The sequence below is a fragment of the Ursus maritimus genome, unplaced genomic scaffold (assembly GCF_017311325.1).
Source record: "Ursus maritimus isolate PB19 unplaced genomic scaffold, ASM1731132v1 scaffold_33, whole genome shotgun sequence".
Taxonomy (NCBI): domain Eukaryota; kingdom Metazoa; phylum Chordata; class Mammalia; order Carnivora; family Ursidae; genus Ursus; species Ursus maritimus.
This window is the reverse complement of record NW_024425897.1, coordinates 3104515-3123435: the sequence shown is the minus strand read 5'-3', so window position 1 is coordinate 3123435 and position 18921 is coordinate 3104515. Positions and strand designations below refer to the sequence as shown.

Here is an 18921-nt window from a genome sequence, read left to right as displayed (position 1 = left end):
ACAGTGGTTAAGCGTCTGCCTTCAGCTCAGGGCGTGATCCAGGCGTTATGGGATCAAGCCCCACATCGGTCTCCTCTGCTGGGAGCCTGCTTCTTCCTCTCCCACTCCCCTGCTGTGTTCCCTCTCTCGCTGGCTGTCTCTCTCTGTCAAATAAATAAATAAAATCTTTTTTAAAAAAATGTTTTGTACAAGCGCAAGAGGGCTTCTTTGGTTAAATGTATTCCAAGTATTTCATTATTTTCATGCTATTGTACAAGGAGCTGTTTTTACTTTCATTTTCCTACTGCTCATTGCGAGTCTGTAGACATAGAATTGATTTTTGTGTATTGATCTTATATCCCGCAACCTTGCTGAAGTAGTTTATTAGCTCTAAGTGTTTTTTAAAATTCCTGAAGATTTTCTATATATGAGATCCTGTTATTTGCAAATAGCTTTGCTTTTTCTTTTCTTATCTGCCTTGTATTTCATTTTCTTTCTTTCTTTTTTAAGATTTTATTTTTAAGTAATCTCTACACCCAACCTGGGGCTCGAACTCACAACCCCGAGATGAAGAGTCACAGGCTCTACCAGTGGAGCCAGCCAGGCGCCCCTCATTTTCTTTCTTAATTGCCCCGACTAAAACCTCCAGGACAATTTTGGATAGAGCAGCAAAAGGGAACATCCTCATCTTGTTCCAGATCATCGGGGGAAAGCTTTCAGTCTTGTGATGTAAGCTGTGAAGTTTTTCATTAGATGCCCCTGATCAGGTTGAGAAAGTGCCCTTATATTCCTAGTTGGTTTGTTTGTTTGTTTTTTAAAGATTTTATTTATTTATTTGACAGAGATAGAGACAGCCAGCGAGAGAGGGAACACAAGCAGGGGGAGTGGGAGAGGAAGAAGCAGGCTCCCAGCAGAGAAGCCTGATGTGGGGCTCGATCCCATAACGCCGGGATCACGCCCTGAGCCGAAGGCAGACGCTTAACCACTGTGCCATCCAGGCGCCCCGGTTTGTTTGTTTTTAATATAAAAGCTTGCCGGATTCTGTCAAATCCTTTTTCCTCCATCAATTGAGATGGTCAGGCATTATCTTTGGTCCATTATTCCATTAATACGGTTATTGCATTGGTTGATTATAGAACCGACATTCCCGATACAAATACTACTTGGTTTCGGTATATAACCCTTTTTAGAGGTCGCTGGATTTGATTTACTAGTTTTTGTTGAAGATTTTGATGTCAATGTTCATAGGGGATATTTTTCTTTTCTTTTCTTTTCTTTTCTTTTCTTTTCTTTTCTTTTCTTTTCTTTCTTAGGGGGTAGTTTTCTTTTCTCGTGATGTTTTTGTCTGGTTTTGCAATCAGGGTAATTTTGACCTCTTTGAATAAGCTGGGAGGTACCCCCTCCTCTTCAATTTTTTGGGAGAGTTTGGAAAGGATTGGTGGTAAACTTTCTTTAAATATTTGGTAGTATTCCTTAGTTTCACCATCTGGCCCTGGGCTTTTCTTATGGAAAGTTTTTGAATACCAATTGAATCTCTCATCTTGTAAGTGTACTCAGATTTTCTGTTTTTTCTTGAGTCAGTTTCAGTAGTTTCTATCTTTCTAGAAATGTGTCTATTTCGTCTAGGTTATCAATATGTTGGCATATATACTCGTTTCTTATTGCACTTAAACAAATGATTGCAAATTTACTGGCTTAAAATAACACAAATTTAATATTGTAGAGCTCCTGAGGTTAGATATCTGAAATGAATTTCATTGAGTTAAAATTAAGTTGTGAGCAAGGCTGCGTACCTTCTGAAGTCTCCAGGGTACAATCTGTCCCTCTTGCCTTTTCCAGCTTTCAAAGGCCACTTGTACTCTTTCAAAGCCACAGTGTAGTATCTGCAAATCCCTGACTCTAACCCTTCTGCCTCCTCCTTTCTTTATAAGAATCCATGAGATTGCATTGGCCCACCCAGATCACCCAAATTAAGATCCTCCATATTGAGAACCTTAACTTAGTCATATCTTCAAAATCGTATTTGCCTTGTAAGGTAACATATTCATGGATGCAGGGGTTAAGGCATTGACATCTTAGGGGGACCATTATGCTGCCCACCATTCAAGTGTTCATAGTGTTATTCCTCCCTGGTCTTTTTAATTTCTGTAACATTGGTAGTAATGGCTGTTCTTTCATTCTTTTTTTTTTTTCCAAAGATTTTATTTATTTGACAGAGAGAGACAGCCAGTGAGAGGGGGACACAAGCAGGGGGAGTGGGAGAGGAAGAAGCAGGCTCCCAGCAGAGGAGCCTGATGTGGGGCTCGATCCCAGAATGCTGGGATCACGCCCTGGGCTGAAGGCAGACGCTGAACGACTGAGCCACCCAGGCGTCCCTGTTCTTTCATTCTTGATTTCAATAATCTGTGCCTTCCTTTTTTTCTTGGTCAACTTTGTTGATCTCTTAAAAAACCAACTTTTGGTTTTGTTGATTTCTTTGTTGTTTTTCTATTCTTTTTAGTGTATTTTCATTCTGATCTTTATTATTTTCTTCCTTCGGCTTGCATTAGGTTTAGTTTGCCCTTTCTTTCCCAGTTTCTTAAGGTGGAAATTAAGGTTACTGATTTGAAAATTTTCTTCTTTCCTAATATAAGTGTTCAGAGCTTTACATTTCTCTCTGAGCACTATTTTAGCTGCATGATGTAAGCTTTAGTATGTTGTATTTTTACTTTCATACATCTCAAAATATTTTCTAATTTCTTTTATGATTTCTTCTTTGACCCAATGTTTATTTAGTTCAATGGTGTTTAATTTCCACATGCTTGTGAATTTCCCAAATTTCCTTCTGATTATTGATTTCTAAATTTTGTTCAGTTGTGGTTGGAGAAGATAATTTCTGTGATTTCAGTCTTTTAAAATTTATTGAAGCCTCATAGAGGATCTATCCTGGAGAATGTTCCATGTGAACTTGAGAAGAATATAATCATCTCTTTAAAAGTTCCTTCTCCAGGGGCACCTGGCTGGCTGAGTAGGAAAGCCTGTGACTCTTGATCTCAGGGCTGTGAGTTCAAGCCCCACTTTGGATGTAGAGATTACCTAAATATATAAAACTTAAAAAAAAATAAAGGTCCCATCTTCAAATAAAGTCACCTTCCGAGGTCCTGGGGGTCAGGACATATGACTTTTCAGAGGCTACAACTCGGCCTGTAACCATGTGTAATTTATCTAATATTCCCACAGCACCTGACACAGCATGTACAAACTCAGGCATATACCGAAAGCGAGTGGGAGATAAGGATCACAGTGTTCTGCATGGAATCACTCAGCAGCCGGGGGCTTTACTGGTGAACTTGTGCTGAAACACAGCATGTCCTGCGCCTATCTTACCACTAGAGGGCAGTAAGTGCCCACGAACGCAGAGCCCAGGACCCTCCCGGGGGTAGGGGCGTTCTTAACTGCGCCCTCACCAAGGGAAAGCCTGTAGGTTCTGAGTTTTCCTCTCTGTTCACGGTGCCCTGCTGACCCGGCATCACTAGGATGGGCCCGTGCTCCTCTCGTCCTCAGTGAGGGGAGAAAACCATTTGTGCCCAGGCCCCTTCTGTGTTAAGAACACCTTCTGTGCACACATCCTACAGCACGGTCACCATGTCCTGGAGCTGGATTGCAGGGACCTGAGACTCAGGACAGATTCTAGAAGGATTCAGAGAAGTCAGTGAGTTCAAGTGGTGGTATTACTGACTAGTAATCTCCAGCAGTAGGGCAGGGAAAGGGGCTTCTCTCACTTCACTCGAACCTCTTATTTCAACCCTCTCGTAGCCCCAGGCACCCCTCCTCTCTAATCAAGGCTCCTGGGTACCACCTCTCTCTCAATAACTGCACTGTCCAAATCGTGGAGCCCTTAACGAGCTGTCTGCTGTGCAGCCAAGGGCCATTGCCCAATGATGACTTGGGGGCTGGGGGGAGTTGCCGCTAATCCCTATTTCCAGCCTGGGCTGTCAGGGGAGCACAGGCCTCTCATAAGGTAAGAAGAGTATCTGGCTGATTTTTACTTTCAGGGTCTGGGATTTAAGGCCTCCACAGCACCTCGATCTAGCTGGCCTCTGCCTGATGGAAACACCAGCTGCTGATGGAACACCGGCCCAAGTGCGCACCCAGGTCACCTCATCGGTCCCCCAGGCAATCAAGCGTGTTGGAAGCGTGAGGAAAACGAAACGGAACCATGGAGCTAAAATGACCCAGAGTTACTGCCAAACCCCTTCCAAGTGTACACAAAATCTAAAATGTTAGCGTCCAGAAAAGCAGGAACTTTCCAAACTTCTGAAAGCGCCCCTCCTTACACCCATGTTCATGGCAGCAATCTTTGCAACAGCCAAAAGGCGGAAGCGATCCAACCGTCCCCCAACGAAGTGCAGTCTATCCACCACTGGCACCTTATTCCGCCTTAAAAAGGAAGGAGATTCTGACACGGGCAACGATGAGGATGGACCCTGAGGACCTTGCGCTCAGTGAACCCAGCCGGCCAGAGGAGGGCAGATACTGCATGATTCCGTCCACATGAGGTGTCCCAGAGGAGTCGGATTCGTAGAGACGGGAAGGAGGAGCGCGGCCGCCGGGTGCTGGCTGAGTGCGCCATGGGACCGAGCTGCAGCTGAGCTGAAGGAGCTCTGCGGACAGATGATGCTGAGGGTTGCTCAGTGTGAATGTACTTCATGCCCCTGAACTGTTCACCTACAAATGGTTAAAATGGTAAGTTTTATGTTATGTACTTCTTATCATAGTCAGAAGATAACCATACACAGAAAGCACCCCTCTTAGGACGGGGCTCCATCAGGAAGGGACCATGAGACCTAGGGGCTGACGTTGTCCCGGCTTGGAAAGATGCTCTGCAGGCCTGGGGGAAGGCAGGTGGCCAGAAGCAGAGGTCCCGAGGTTTATGCACACAGTTGGAGGGGTGCCACACCCACCGCACCAGAGTCTTCCCACCTCCAGGCCAGAACCTTCCACAGACGAGGGGTGAAGACTGGTCTGGAGCCCATCTGGGGGGCCTCCATGCCACCATGGTGCTCACATGCCTTCTTTTGCAGGTTAGGCTCCCCTGCCCCCTGCCCCTCTCAGCCTGGCACCTGCTCTGCCCCCTACCCCATCAGAGGCTCTAACAGCTGACATGGGCTCTAACCCTGACTACACGTGAAACCCCAGCTCAGAGCGCATCATGCCTTCCGGAGTCCTGTCCCACCCCTGAGTGCAGGCCAAGTCTGGAGCAAAGGGTCTGGGAGAGAGAGGAGGTAGGCCCCTGTTTGCAGAGCCCACACTTCGCAAATGCCTCTCGCAGGTGCTGCGTACGCCTCTGGACCAGCAATATGTTTGCACATCCCTGTGCCAGGGCTTCTTAGTTGGGCCCATGGTTCCTAAGTGCCCCATGGAGAGCATTCAGGGTACCCACAGACGTGTGTCTTTGTTTTCACCAACCTCGAACTAAGATTTAGCAGTTCTCCCATCTGTGAATGTAGGCAACTGATGACCACTTTTAGGGGTTCTATAAGGTTCACCAAGCTACTTTAGGGGTTCATGTGCCCCCCCCCCCGAGGTTAAGAACTCTCTGTCCTATAGCATTTACAGGGAACCAGGAGGCTGGAAAAGGAATGATCCTTCCAAGAGCCTGGGTTGGGAGGTCGGCTGTGTGCACACGCTCACAGTGACATTCAGTACGATGGCAAACCCCAGGGAGGGGGTCCTGCATGCCAGGTGGGACAGTGTTCCAGGTTGGAGAGCCCCCTCCTCCTATTCTCCCCACTTGGACCATGGGGCCAAGGAGAGGTGGCTGGAATGGGAGCAGGTATGATGGCTCCTCTGTATTGAGTTTGTCTGCAAGGGCAATTTGCCCCTCAGCGCAGGGAACCTCCGCTGGCTGCTCGGGACCCCCAGTGGCTGCAGGGAGCTTCCCTATGAGACTCTCAGCCCTGGCCCAGCTGCCAGGAGGAGAGTGGGGGTAAAGAAGCAGGTGAGCAGGGAAGAGACATGGCCCCTTCTGTGGCTGGTTCTCCTGGACAGCCCCAGAGGGTGATGGCCAGATCCCAGGGTGCTCCCACCCCAGCAGGGTCTCAGAGGCTACAAGCCCCTACATGCACTGTATCTTTAGGAAAACAGAAGTGGCTGCCAGACTAAAGCCATCCCTTCTGGATCCTGCCATGCTGCTCCCCAGTGTCACCTGGCCTGGAGAAAACAGGAAAAGCAGCCACACCCGCGTTGGGAGGTGCTTCCGCCAAGCCCAGGCCAGTGGGTGTGACATTCAGGCTCTCAGATGTTAGATCAGGGTGCAGGAGGCTGTGTGCCACAGGGGTGCATTGGGGCTTCATGAATGCTGCCTGGAGCCCCTCCTCACATACCTGGGAGTCCTTGCGTGCTGGGAGCCTGCTGGCACCCACCTGTGTGGCTTTGGGGGTGGGCCTAGGCAGCCCCATGGGCACCTGCTGCTGCCTCTACACGCTGCTGTCTTGTTCGGCCTCAGGCAGTCAATCAGCTTTCTCTACTTTACAGGTGAGGTGGTATCTGGTGTTCTAGGCACGAGAAGGCTGGGATGAGCCTTATGCAGAAAATATGTGTTAGATGAGTCTCATTCAAGCCTAAGTTAGCGCCGTTGACTGTGAGTTTAATGTCAAAGAATTAACAATATATATTCAATGTAGTGTCTTTAACACAAATGCATGTATATTACATATTGATGGTGAATGAAGTGTTGTGACCAGTGGCTCATGGGAGGCTGTACTTTCCCTGGGAGCAGCGATTCAATATTTGCAGGTTAAAGGTTTGGATTGGTCAGACCCAAACAGGGTGGGGTTCCTGGAGTGCCGTGGCCTCATTCCCCCGAGCACAGCACTCTGCTCAGCCCTCCCAGACCCCCAAACTCCCAGGAGCCCCAAGTGACAGAGTTGACGCTGCATCGGGTCTGTGCCCCAGCACACCAGCTGGGGAAGATGTGACATCTTTCTTCTCCCAAGATTAAAAGACAATCCCATTTTAACACAAGCCGAGCATTGCTGACAACTGTGACCACCACATTTTCATGTGATAAATGCTCCTTCTAGATGAATTTAACTTTCCACACAGTTTGGAGAGCATGTTAGAGTTGACCTTGAGACAGATGGTGGGTAGGGCTCTCAAGAGCCGTCTCAGGAGATCCTGGGGGTTAGACGCACACACAACGGTCAGACGGGGCCGGGGGGAGGGGCTCAGGCAGATGCAGGAGGGGGCTTTCTGGGCTCCTTGTCAGTGGAGGGCCTGGGCACTCCTGGATGACCCATTTCTGGGCAGTTACAGAGGGATTTAAATGCTGAGACCCCCAAATTATTCATCTAAGCTTCTGTTTCTTTTTTTTTTTTTAAAGATTTTATTTATTTATGTGACAGAGAGACAGCCAGCGAGAGAGGGAACACAGCAGGCGAGTGAGAGAAGAAGAAGCAGGCTCCCAGCGGAGGAGCCCGATGTGGGACTCGATCCCGGAATGCCGGGATCACGCCCTGAGCCGAAGGCAGACGCTTTAACGACTGCGCTACCCAGGCGCCCCTAAGCTTCTGTTTCTAATGTTACTATCCTCCAACTCAGAATCGAATCTCCGAGGCCTCCGTGAGCAGGACAGGAGGCCCCCTCCACCAGCCTTGCAACTAAATGCCAGGGTGAGGGGCTTGAGTTAACTGGATGGCTCCATCTATGAGCTACCGGGGCAGAAAGGAGACCCCACACCTTCTGCCTCCCATCCCCTTTCCTTGCCTAAACTTCCCCAGTGTTGAACTGCACCCAATTCCCACACATTTAACTGCCCTCTTGCACATGAAAGCATTTCAGCTCTATGGATGAGGCTCTTGGTATCCTACCTCCGTCCTAACATTCAAGGGCAGTGCCCTAAGCCCACGATGTTATGTGATTCCTGCCTCTGGTTGCAAGTTTCTGTACAATAAATGCCTTCTCATGACCAGACGCACAGGGACAGCCCAGGTGCTCACACACAGCAGGCCAGACCTCGAGGAACCCCACCACCGAGGCACCCACAAGTGCAAAGACAGGCTTTGGATCCATGGCAGGTGCCCACCCATCTGCTGCCGGGCTGGGAAACGCCCAGCGGACGGTCCAGAGAGGCTGCCATCCTGCCGATCCCCCATTCTGGTTCCAGGGCCACTCAAGGCCGTTTGCAACATGAAAGGGTGGTGACGGGGCCACACACCATCACCCTCGGGGACCCCGGGCAGAGGCGGGCGGGCAGCCCAGCGGCGGGAACAAGTACATGAAACAAGAACGGCATTGAACTTGACACAGATCTTGGTGATAAAAAGGCAGCTGGAACAATGGGGGGAAAGCCAGAACCAGGGGGTGCAAGAAAAATCTATCAGGGCTCTTAACCCAGCGCTTTCCTGAAGGGAAAAAAGAAAAGCAATAAAAACAAACTCTAGTTCATGGTGGCAACAATGAAACAATCTCGCTTCTCTTAAGGCCCATTTTATGGGCCTCCAGAGGTTCTGTGTTTCTACAGATTAGCCTTCCCCTGGGAGATGAGAAAAACAAGAAGAAACAGCAAATATTAGTTCTCTTCTCATGAAGTCATTCTTTTGAGCAGGTTTCCTCAAGCGTTCTATGCGGCGCAGCTGTGAGACTGTGTCCCAGGCTCTCTCAACTCAAGTGGGGGAAAAGGCTTAAAACCTATCTTTGAATTCCAGCAAGACAAAACAGGAACGGCCCCAAGCCGCGCTTCCTCCTGAGGCATGCACGAGCTCCTGGGGCCCAGCGTGAAAGCATGGGACCCAGAGCGCCCGCCCCGGACGGGCCACCGCTCCGCGGCCACCTCTCCCGGCAGCAGAGGGGCCAGCTGGGCCAGCGGGAGAAAGGCTGATTTTTACTCCTGATTAGCAATTGTGCGCGAGAGATGTTTTCAGCTGAAATAATATACAAGAGTTTCCCCAGAGAAAATATACACGCTCAGTTTTTTGGAACCACTTAACACAACCCGGTAGCAAGCAGACGTACATTTGGAACCACATAACACGTTTCTTGACTTGGAAGAACTGCCTGGTACAAATTGATGTCATCACAATAGAGATTAATGTGCCCGTTTTATTAGCCTCACAGGCCGCAGGTGAATGGTGAGCTATTGTTATTCAACTGGTTAATATTATTTTTACATAAATCAAGGTAACGCCTAACAACGTCTTAAGTCTTTAAATCAACCCGCCTTTTCCTATTTGGAACATGACGTTGGGCCCTTGCCAAGAGCGCCGGGAAACAGAGGGCCAAAAGTGGCATTTCAATAAGGAACGTACCCGTTCAACGACAGGATGCCGGGCTCACGGCTCACAGCCCCTTGCCAACACACAAGCGAGTCTTGGGAGAATTTCACATTCGCGCTGACAGTGGCCTACGACTGCTGGAGGTTGTAAGTGACTCGTGCGATTATACTGGGAGAAAGTGGGGGTCCTGGGTGGGTGTGCTAGCTTGCGGGGGCTCCTGGGATGGATTACCACAGGCTCCAGGGCTTGAACAGCAGAAACCTATTTGTCTCATGTCTGGAGGCCGGAAGCCCCAGATCAAGATGGCGCCAGGGTGGTTTCTCCAGAGGCCTCTCTCCTTGGCTTGTGATGGCCGTCACTCGCCCGTGTCCCCTCACACGGTCTTTCCTCTGTGTGTCTGTGTCCTAATCTCCTCTTCTTATGAGGACCCCAGTCAGATTGGATTAGCGCCCACCCATGTGAGCTCGTTTTAACTGAACCACATCTTTGAAGGCCCTGTGTCCAAAATACAGTGATGTTTCCTTATAAGGTACTGGGACTTACAACGTCAACACATGGGCTCGGGGGAGGGGGGCACAATTCAGCCCATAGCAAGGGGACACCGAAAAACTTGGCCTTTTTTTTTTTTTTTTTTTGCTGTTGTGGAAGGGAATGGAAAGGAAGAAAGGAAAAAGAAAGGAATAGATTAACACCCAGTTCCCTGCTGTTGTTTCCACTAAGGCTCAGTTGGCGTGGCCAGGCTTGGATGGACAGATGAGAGGGAGCATGGGGGAGAGAGAGGTCTGCCTCCAAGATCCCCACAGAGGCCCTCTAACGCCAGCCAAATGAGCTGGACATGGGCTGTGGATGGTTTTATGCTTGTGGTATTTCTCACAGAGACAGAGAAGGTGGCTAGAGGGGTGAGGCCAGCCCCACGTGCGGCAGGGAAGAGGGCTGGCCTGCTGTAACACGCAAAGACAGGAACAAACTCTCTCTGACCCCTGGCTGCTCAGGGCTCCCAGCCCAGGACCCAGAACACAGCAGGAGCTCCAAGTGCCCTTTGAGTACCGAACAGAGATGGTCAGCAACCTCTGGAGATGTTCTCTCATACTAGTCAAAACTTCTTGTCTTTACTTTTAATTTTCAACAAACCAATAATGCTTCCTCATTCGAAGGGGCTTTGCTCTTTTTGGAACTGACACTAGGATCTGACTCTGTCTGTACTGTCCATGTGGATCCCAAAGAAAGACGTCTAGGACCAGCTGCCAACCCCAACCTCCTTTGGGTGAGGGTATCTGCTTTGGCAAAAATCTCAGGAACAACACTGATTTTGCCATGAAGAACTTCCATGAATTCCAAGTCTAAGAGCTTCAGGCTGGAAGGAAATCAAGATCAGATGTGATCAGAGACTACCCCAATTTGACAGCACATCACCAGAAATAAGAGAACCCCTATGGAGTTTTGGGTCCACACAGGCATATAGTTAACAAAAACCAAGGCCTGCAGAACCACATCGAACTTCAAAACTTTTGTTCATCAAAGGACACACTCAACACAGTGAAAAGAAATAAGAGAAAATATTTACAAATATTAATATCCAGACTATGTTGAGAACTCCTACAACTCAACAACAACAAAAAATCAAATAGCCCAGTTAAAAAATGGGTAAAGGACTTGAATAGACATTTCTCTAAAGATGATATGCAAATGGCCAACAAACATATGAAGAGATGCTCAACATCATTAACCATCAGAGAAATACAAATCAAAACCACAAGGAGACTACAATACCCGTTAGGATGGCTACCATGAAAAACCAGAAAATCATAAGTGTTGGCAAAAACACGGAGAAATCAGAGCTTTTGTGCATTGCTGGTGGGAAAGTATAGCAGTGCAGCTTCCGTAGAAAACAGTATGAAGTTTCCTCAAAATACTAAAAATAGAACTATCATATGGTCCAGCAATCCCACTTCTGGTTATATCCCCAGAAGAATTGAACGCACAGTCTTCAATAGATATTCGCACACTCACATTCATAGTGGGATCTTTCACAAGAGCCAAGAAGTGGAAACAGTCCAAGCAGCCATAGATAGATGAATGGATGAGAAAACCGAAGCAAATCCCCACAGTGGAACATTATTCAGCCTTAAAAAGGCAGAAAATTCTGACATGTGCTCCAGCATGGATGACCCTGGATGTAAGCATCAGGCTTAGTGAAATAAACCAGTCATAAAAGGACACATACTGTATGATTCCATATATCTGAGGCTCCCAGAGTCAACAGGAAGGAGAATGGTTGTTGCCAGGGACTGTGGGAGGCGGATTGGGGAGTTACTGTTTTATGGGAATAGGGTCTCAGTTCTACAAGATGAAAAAGTTCTGAAGATCTGTTGCACAACAGTGTAAGTCTACATAACACTACTGAACTGGACACTTAAAATGATTAAGATGGCAAATGTTATGACGTTGCTTTGTACCACATACACCAATCAAACCATAGTGATCGCGCCCCAGTCCATTCTCACACCTCCCCAGGATCTGAGCGGTGTCCTGAATGGCAACACAGCTCCTTCCTACTTTCCTACTTTTAGGTAAAATGACAATGCCAACTTCTCCCAAATGATACGACATTCCTCCAGGAATGCAGACAAAGTCAACAAAAGTTTTCATCCCAAAGACCGCTGTGAATGAGGTGGCCATCTGACGGTTTGGGAGAGACTCCCTTTCAATGGCAGCTCATCGTGTGACTAGGGATAGCTGCTAACACAAACCCAAGGAGTGCCCCACCTCCAACATATTAACTCCCCTCCCCCACGTCCTCCCCAACCGCTGTGGGTCAGTCATCCAGGATGCGGCTCGGGCCGAGCTCTCCACCAAGGTACCGCTAACACTGCCTGTGACTCACGGAAGGATGGCTCTGGGGCAGCGGAGGGAGGAGACGTGTTGTTTGCACCCTCTGCCCATCTCAGCACAGAGAGCAGGGAGGAGAAAAGAAGGCAACAGCAATAAGAAATTGCATTTTAAAAAAAAAACAAGAAAAACAAATCTTGCTTAAGCAAACACCTAAGTAAATTGCAAGCACTGCCTTACTGGGCTGAACAAATTAATAAAATTTCAGGGCGCCTGGGTGGCTCAGTCAGTTAAGCTTCTGCCTTTGGCTTGGGTCATGATCCTAGGGTCCTGGGATGGAGCCCCGCGTCAGTCTCCCTGCTCAGCGTGGCATCGGGCAGGATAGAGGACGTCCATGGTGCACATCACGGCAAGTTTCTGTTTATTTTTACTTCATTTCTTTTTTTATCTCCAAGTTTTTATTTAAATTCCAGCTAGTTAACATACAGTGCAATATTAGTTTCATTTCAGGGGGAGAATTTAGTGATTCATCACTTACATACAACTCTCGGTGCTCAACACAAGTGCCCTCCTTAACATGCATCACCTGTTAAACCCATTTCCCCACCTCCCCTCCGGCAACCCTCAGACCCTGAGGACTCCAGCTATGCCAGCAGCACCTGCAGCAGCACCTGGCACGCAGGTGGGAGACACTCCTGCAGCATCCTGGGTGCACGGGTAGGGCCGGGGGGCTGGGAGCCTAGCATCTTCCAGCATCTTCCCTGTCTCTACCTGGCCGCCGGTTTCTGAAGTTTGAGACCTATAGTATGATTCCATTTGTTGCTGATGATGAATTTTTGGGAAGTTTATTTTACTAGTTTTTAGTCATTTTATTAGATATTAGGAAAGAGATTCTATACAGTTGACCCTTGAACAATGGGGGGTGGGGTGCCACCCCCCTCACAGTTGAAAATCCACGTTTATCTCTTGGCTCCCCCAGAACTTAACTACTAATAGCTTACTGCTGACTGGAAACGTTACCAATAACATAAACAGGCGATTAGCACGTATTTTGTGTTATATGTGTTATATGCCTAATTTTTCTGAATTCTTTCAGTATTCCTAGGCTATGCGATTTGTCTGCAAGTTTTTTCAAATTATCAAAAACATCCAAAAATTTTTCCAACAATTTACTGAAAATATTAAGTGGACCTATGCCATTCAAACCTGTGTTGTTCAAAGGTCAACTGTACTTCCGTCCACCATCTTAACCTGAAAGTCTTTTTCCCCCTAAATGTACACGTAACACCTAACCTTCTCCATCTGCTGGGCAAGCACATCCTTCCTTCAAAGGTTAAACAGCATCACCCCCAGCCTGTGGTTCCCATCTGGACTCGCATGTGTGCGCTCCGCTCACCTCACAGGGCACTGGACATCAGCACGGTGGGGGACCACCTGCTGCCCGCCCCCAGAAGCACCTGTGCAGCTTAGAAGGGGTTTGAAACTGGGCTGCGTGGATCAGAGGAGCCTTAGGGGGCAGGGGCGCCCCAGTACGGGGAAGCACCCCAGTTCCATCAACCAGAGACCATTGGCTGGTTTCTCCTATGACACCATTGCCAGAAAAGATTTCCCATAAAGAAAGGGTTTTACTATTAAATCTCAAAACAAACGGAAGTCACTGGTTCACTGCATTTTTTCCTTTTGTTTGACGATGAGTGAAAAAACCACAAAGCGAAAGTATCGACATCACCAGGCCTCAAATCTTCCAACTTGCCAGCCTAAACTGGCCATTCGGCCACTGTGAAGCAGTGTGGAACTGAAGAGGGGTTAAGGACCAGAAGTGGGGGGCTCTGCTAGCAGCAGGGTGTGGAGGGTCCCCAGCTGTACCCTGAGATTTGCCAAAGTGCGGGTGTCCACTGGATCTAGGCGGGGTCCAGGTCCTTCCCGTCACCCTGGCTTTATAACAGTTCCAGTACCTCCGGCAATGTACTCAGAAGCATGCAGGTAATGGGGACGAGCCCCTGAACACATCTGCCTGGTCAGCAATCACTGGGCCGTGCCCCTGGCCCCACGGAAGCCACCATGCTGCACGTGGGGAGGGGCAGGGAGGCAACGAGCGAAGGCAGCTGATTTTTGAAGAGAGCATTGCTCTCTTTATTTTATTCCATTTTATTTTATTTTTTATTTTTTAAAGATTTTATTTATTTATTTGACAGAGATAGAGACAGCCAGTGAGAGAGGGAACACAAGCAGGGGGAGTGGGAGAGGAAGAAGCAGGCTCATAGCAGAGGAGCCTGATGTGGGGCTCGATCCCAGAACGCCGGGATCACACCCTGAGCCGAAGGCAGACGCTTAACCGCTGTGCCACCCAGGTGCCCCAGATTTTATTTTTTAAAAGGTGTCTAACATTCAAGCAAGAAGAAAAGGGTTCCAGAGACTAGTTGCATGACAATGCAAATATACTTAGCACTACTGAATTCTACACTCCAGAATGGTTAAGATGATAGATTTCATGTTGTGTATATTTTACCACAATCAGACAAAGGCGAGCAGGTGGGAGATGCCCAAGATTTAAAATGGAGCCCTGAAAGCCCACTGTTTCCAGCATTGCCCCCCATTGTCATGTGCTTTAGCGTGTCCACTTACTGACCCTTGCTTTGGAAATGAGATCTCTGAGGAATGCATGAAGCGGTCGCCAGCCACCCTCCGGGGCCACAGGACGACCACACAGCCAGGCTGAGGCCTGGGTACAGAGGGGACGTGTATGTGACGGAGTGAAAGGGGCAGCGTGTCCCTGTGAAGCCAGCGAGTGGGGACAAAGTTCACCAACAAGGAAGGCCCCCTGCCGCCTCAGATCTTGGCACACCATGGACACCGTGCCTCCTCCCCCCCGGGGGGCCCCACACGAGTCCCACCTGGCATCTTTCAGGTAAAAGGAGCCATAAAACCCGGCAAAGTCATCAAAACCAGTGTTAGAAAAGTTGATTTTAGGGAAGAGAACTGAAATAGAAATTTTAATCTCTTCCCGCCGTACTACCAAAGGCCCTGGGGTCCCAGCTGCTGAGGCTTGAAAAGACAGTTGTGCTTCTGGGTAATATCACTGCCCCCACAAGCTCTATCCCAGGCCACTGGGTGTCCACCACCGCCCGCCCTCCCCCAGGAGCAGTGAGTGCAGGGCTGGCAGCCCCCCTTGCTGTCCCAGTGCTGTCCCTGAGCTAGCTGTTGGCTGTGCAGAGAGGTCTGCCTGCTCACGCATCACGCTGGAGATGGCTGCGTCCTGAGCCCCGAGACTCCGTGGGACCTTCCCTGACCACCCCGATCTGAACGTGGCCGTCACCACGCTATCATCTGTTCACGCCTCTCGCCCCCCTATCTGCCCTGCTCAGTTCCGTGTCACAAGTGCCTGCCAGAAATAATCGTTTGTTGAAAAATCAATGAAAAAGCAAAGTTCTGAAAGAGCAAAAGACTTGTCCACTGTCACTCAGCAAATCCATGGTGAAGGTGAGACCCAGCTCACCCTGGGGCAACGGCCTGGACTCGCAGGACGGCAGCTTTTCAGGAACCTGAAAACTGCACTGTTTTCAAAGTTGAGCATATTTGGGGAAAAGCTATTGTAAGCATCGCTGACAAGCCCCGGGCTCAGTGTCCCAGCCCTGTCTTCGGAAAACCTTCCCCCCAGCCCTGCCGGGAAGCACCTGGGCTGACATCACTCTCCTGTCATCCCGCAGAGGACGGTGCATCCTGTGCTGAGTCCTCCGAAGGCAAACACAGCTCTGCTCCAGGAGAGGCCAGGCGCTGGGACACGGCCCTGTGCCGGAGGGAGCTCTGCACGCTGCAAACAAAGACCCTCTCCTGGCCCCTGACGGCACAATGGCATCTTCTTCCCGGCGCAGAGCGAGGCCCTGACCCCAGCGGGCACAGGGAGGCGAGCTTGGGTCGACAAAACCCGCCCCGGTCCCCACTGTGGGAGTCCTGCTACATCAAGTGCGAGGAGGGGCACAACCCTTCCCTGGCGACAGCTCTCTGTTGGCGGGGTGGGAGGGGCTGACGGGAAAGGTGGAGAGGGAATTTTCCGGGAGTGCTGGAAATGTTCTCTCTCTTGATGGGATGCGGGTTTCATGAGGGTGTTCACCTGCTCGAACTGCTCTAATGCGAAACAAGCTCTGTGTGTTCCATTGGATGAAAATGATGCCTTATTTCAAAACAAAACAAAACAAAACAAACCCACCCACGCCCATTAGGACGGCCACCAAAAAAAATATTACAAAAACAGAAATAGCAAGTATTGGTGAGGGTTTGGAGACACTGCCACCCTGGTGCGCTGTTGAGGGGAGTGTGCAAAATGGCGTAGCCGCTGTGGAAAACAGTATGAAGCTTCCTCCAAAATTAAAAATAGAACTACCCTAGGAGCCAGCAATCATAGTTCTTGGTATAAACCCCAAAGAATTGAAAGCAGGGTCTCAGAAAGATATTTGCACACCCATGTTCATAGCATCATTATTCACAATAGCTGAGAGGTGGACGCAACCCAAGTGTCCATCAATGGATGAATGAAGAAGCAACATGTGGCCATATGATAGGCACAATGTACATATGATGGTATATTTTTCAGCCTTAAAAGGGAAGGAGTTTCTGATGCTTGCTACAAAGGAGACGAAATTGAGGACATTATACGAAGTGAGAGAAGCCAATCACAAAAGGGCAAATGCTGTATGATTCTACTTATGAGAGGTGACTGGAGCAGTCAGATTCAGAGAATGGTGGTTGCCAGGGGCTGGGGAGGGACCTGGGGAGTTAGTGTTTAATGGGGACAGAGTCTCAGTCTGGGCAGATGACAAAGTTCTGGAGATGGATGGTGGTGATGGTTGTGCACCAATGTGAATGTGCTTAATGCCCTGAACTGGACACTCAAAAATGGGTAAGATGGTGAATTTCATGCTATGTGTATTTTACCGTAATACAAAAATGGAGAAAAATACAAACAAGAACCCCAAACCCAACAAACAAAACCACAGTGATGGCAAACATGTCTGTAAACAGTATGGACAGCTAGTCCTGAGGCCAACGAGAGACCCTAATGAACTCTGGTATTCAGGTGCGTGCAACATTTTTTTTTTCTCCTATGAAGTTTTACTAGGAAAATCCCCTGTTCTATTCCTTGTCACTGTTTTTAGCACACTACTATTAACTTCTGAATGGTTTAATTGCCAAATAGTTCGAAACGATTATTGGTTTAAGAAAAAGCCCCTGGGGCGCCTGGGTGGCACAGCGGTTAAGCGTCTGCCTTCGGCTCAGGGCGTGATCCCAGCGTTATGCGATCGAGCCCCACATCAGGCTCTTCCGCTATGAGCCTGCTTCTTCCTCTCCCACTCCCCCTGCTTGTGTTCCCTCTCTCGCTGGCTGTCTCTATCTCTGTCGAATAAATAAATAAAATCTTTAAAAAAAAAAGAAAGAAAGAAAAAACTCCTAATCAGTACAGCTTTTATTGAATCTTTAGAATATCGAAAATAAGTCTGAAAAACCAACCGGCATCTTGCTGTTTCTGTAGCTGGACAGCTTAGATCTTATTCCTCAGCCTGCTGAACTGTTCCTTTTTCAGAAACATAGACACCATCCCCAAATTTTCCGAAATCCTTGTTTTTAGTGGTTGTGTCTTGCTAAATCAAAGCAGCTGAGTTTGATACAAGTTCTATGTCATTTCCTTCAAGAATTAACTCCACTTTCTGGACTTGAGATACAGACAAGCAACACCTGGCTTCATTTGAACCCCTGCCGATATATTTTTCACCCAAGAAATTTCAGATTTCAACAAGAGAACCATTCTCCAGAATAACAACACTGATGGGGAACTGAGCACACACAGAGCTCATCTTGTGACGGAAGCCCAGGGGAACGCCCTCAACTGTGGTCTGGACATGACCACGGACAGACGGTGCGAACGGTAGCCGGGTCTGTTCTAGCTCTCCACCATTTGTCAGCTCGGAGCCTCTTTTTTTTTCTTTCCAAGGAGACTGAGTTCTACATTGTTCCAAGGAGACTGAGTTCTACATTGATGTGATTAAAGTCCCTTCACAGGGTTCCTCCGGGGCCCTTGAAAATAACAGTGTGTCCCTTCAGAATGATTCCGACATTTTCTGGAATGTCGACAGTCTGATTGCTGAGAACGGTCTTCGTTCCCGTAGAGATGTGGCAAAGAGTGTATGAAACATTTCTGAAGAAAGAGTATTTTAACGGAATAGCGTTCAGGCAGAGGGACGGTGACGCTTGAGAGTCTGACTGCATTTCTGGCTGGATCCCGTACAAGTGTGCCTTTTAATACATTACTTTTAATACATAATACATTTTAATACATTACTAACTTGACTTCGAAGAAGACTCTTCTACTGAGGAGATAATTGTACAACCAGCCTGGTCTCCCTGTGAAGTAAGAAGCTTGAGTCATGACTTTTTTCTTACATGTGAGATTTCAGACATTCTGAGCTTGAACGATTACATTTACCCTGGACCTTCCCCTCCAACTTTAAGGGCAAGCATTTGCTAATTAATTTATGGTCGACCGGGAAATCTGTCACGATTGTTTTGTTGTTGTATCTCTGACACCTGGCGTTCTACTTGGTATTCAGTAGGCACTCAATAAACATTTATCAAAGGGGGAAAATGGATAAGATGGGAAATTTTATGTTATGTGTATTTTATCATAATTTTTTAAAAAGCTGCACAGTGAGAGGGGGCAAAGAGTCTTTGTAAAGCCCACCTTGTCCTCATCCTCGATTTTTATGTGAACCTTGAGGGGTGCTGAAATGCCATGTGGCCCAGGCCCTTCTGCGGGAGTCCCGCTTTCAGACGAGGTGCAAGTCACCAGGGGCTGCCTAGCTCAGTG

The 18921-nt window shown here is 48.3% G+C and overlaps 1 pseudogene; it reads right to left on the bottom strand.

The window, feature by feature from the left end:
• Positions 1–17458: 17458 nt before the first annotated feature.
• LOC121099920 lies at positions 17459–18703 on the bottom strand (annotated as a pseudogene).
• Between the last annotated feature and the right edge of the window lie 218 nt (positions 18704–18921).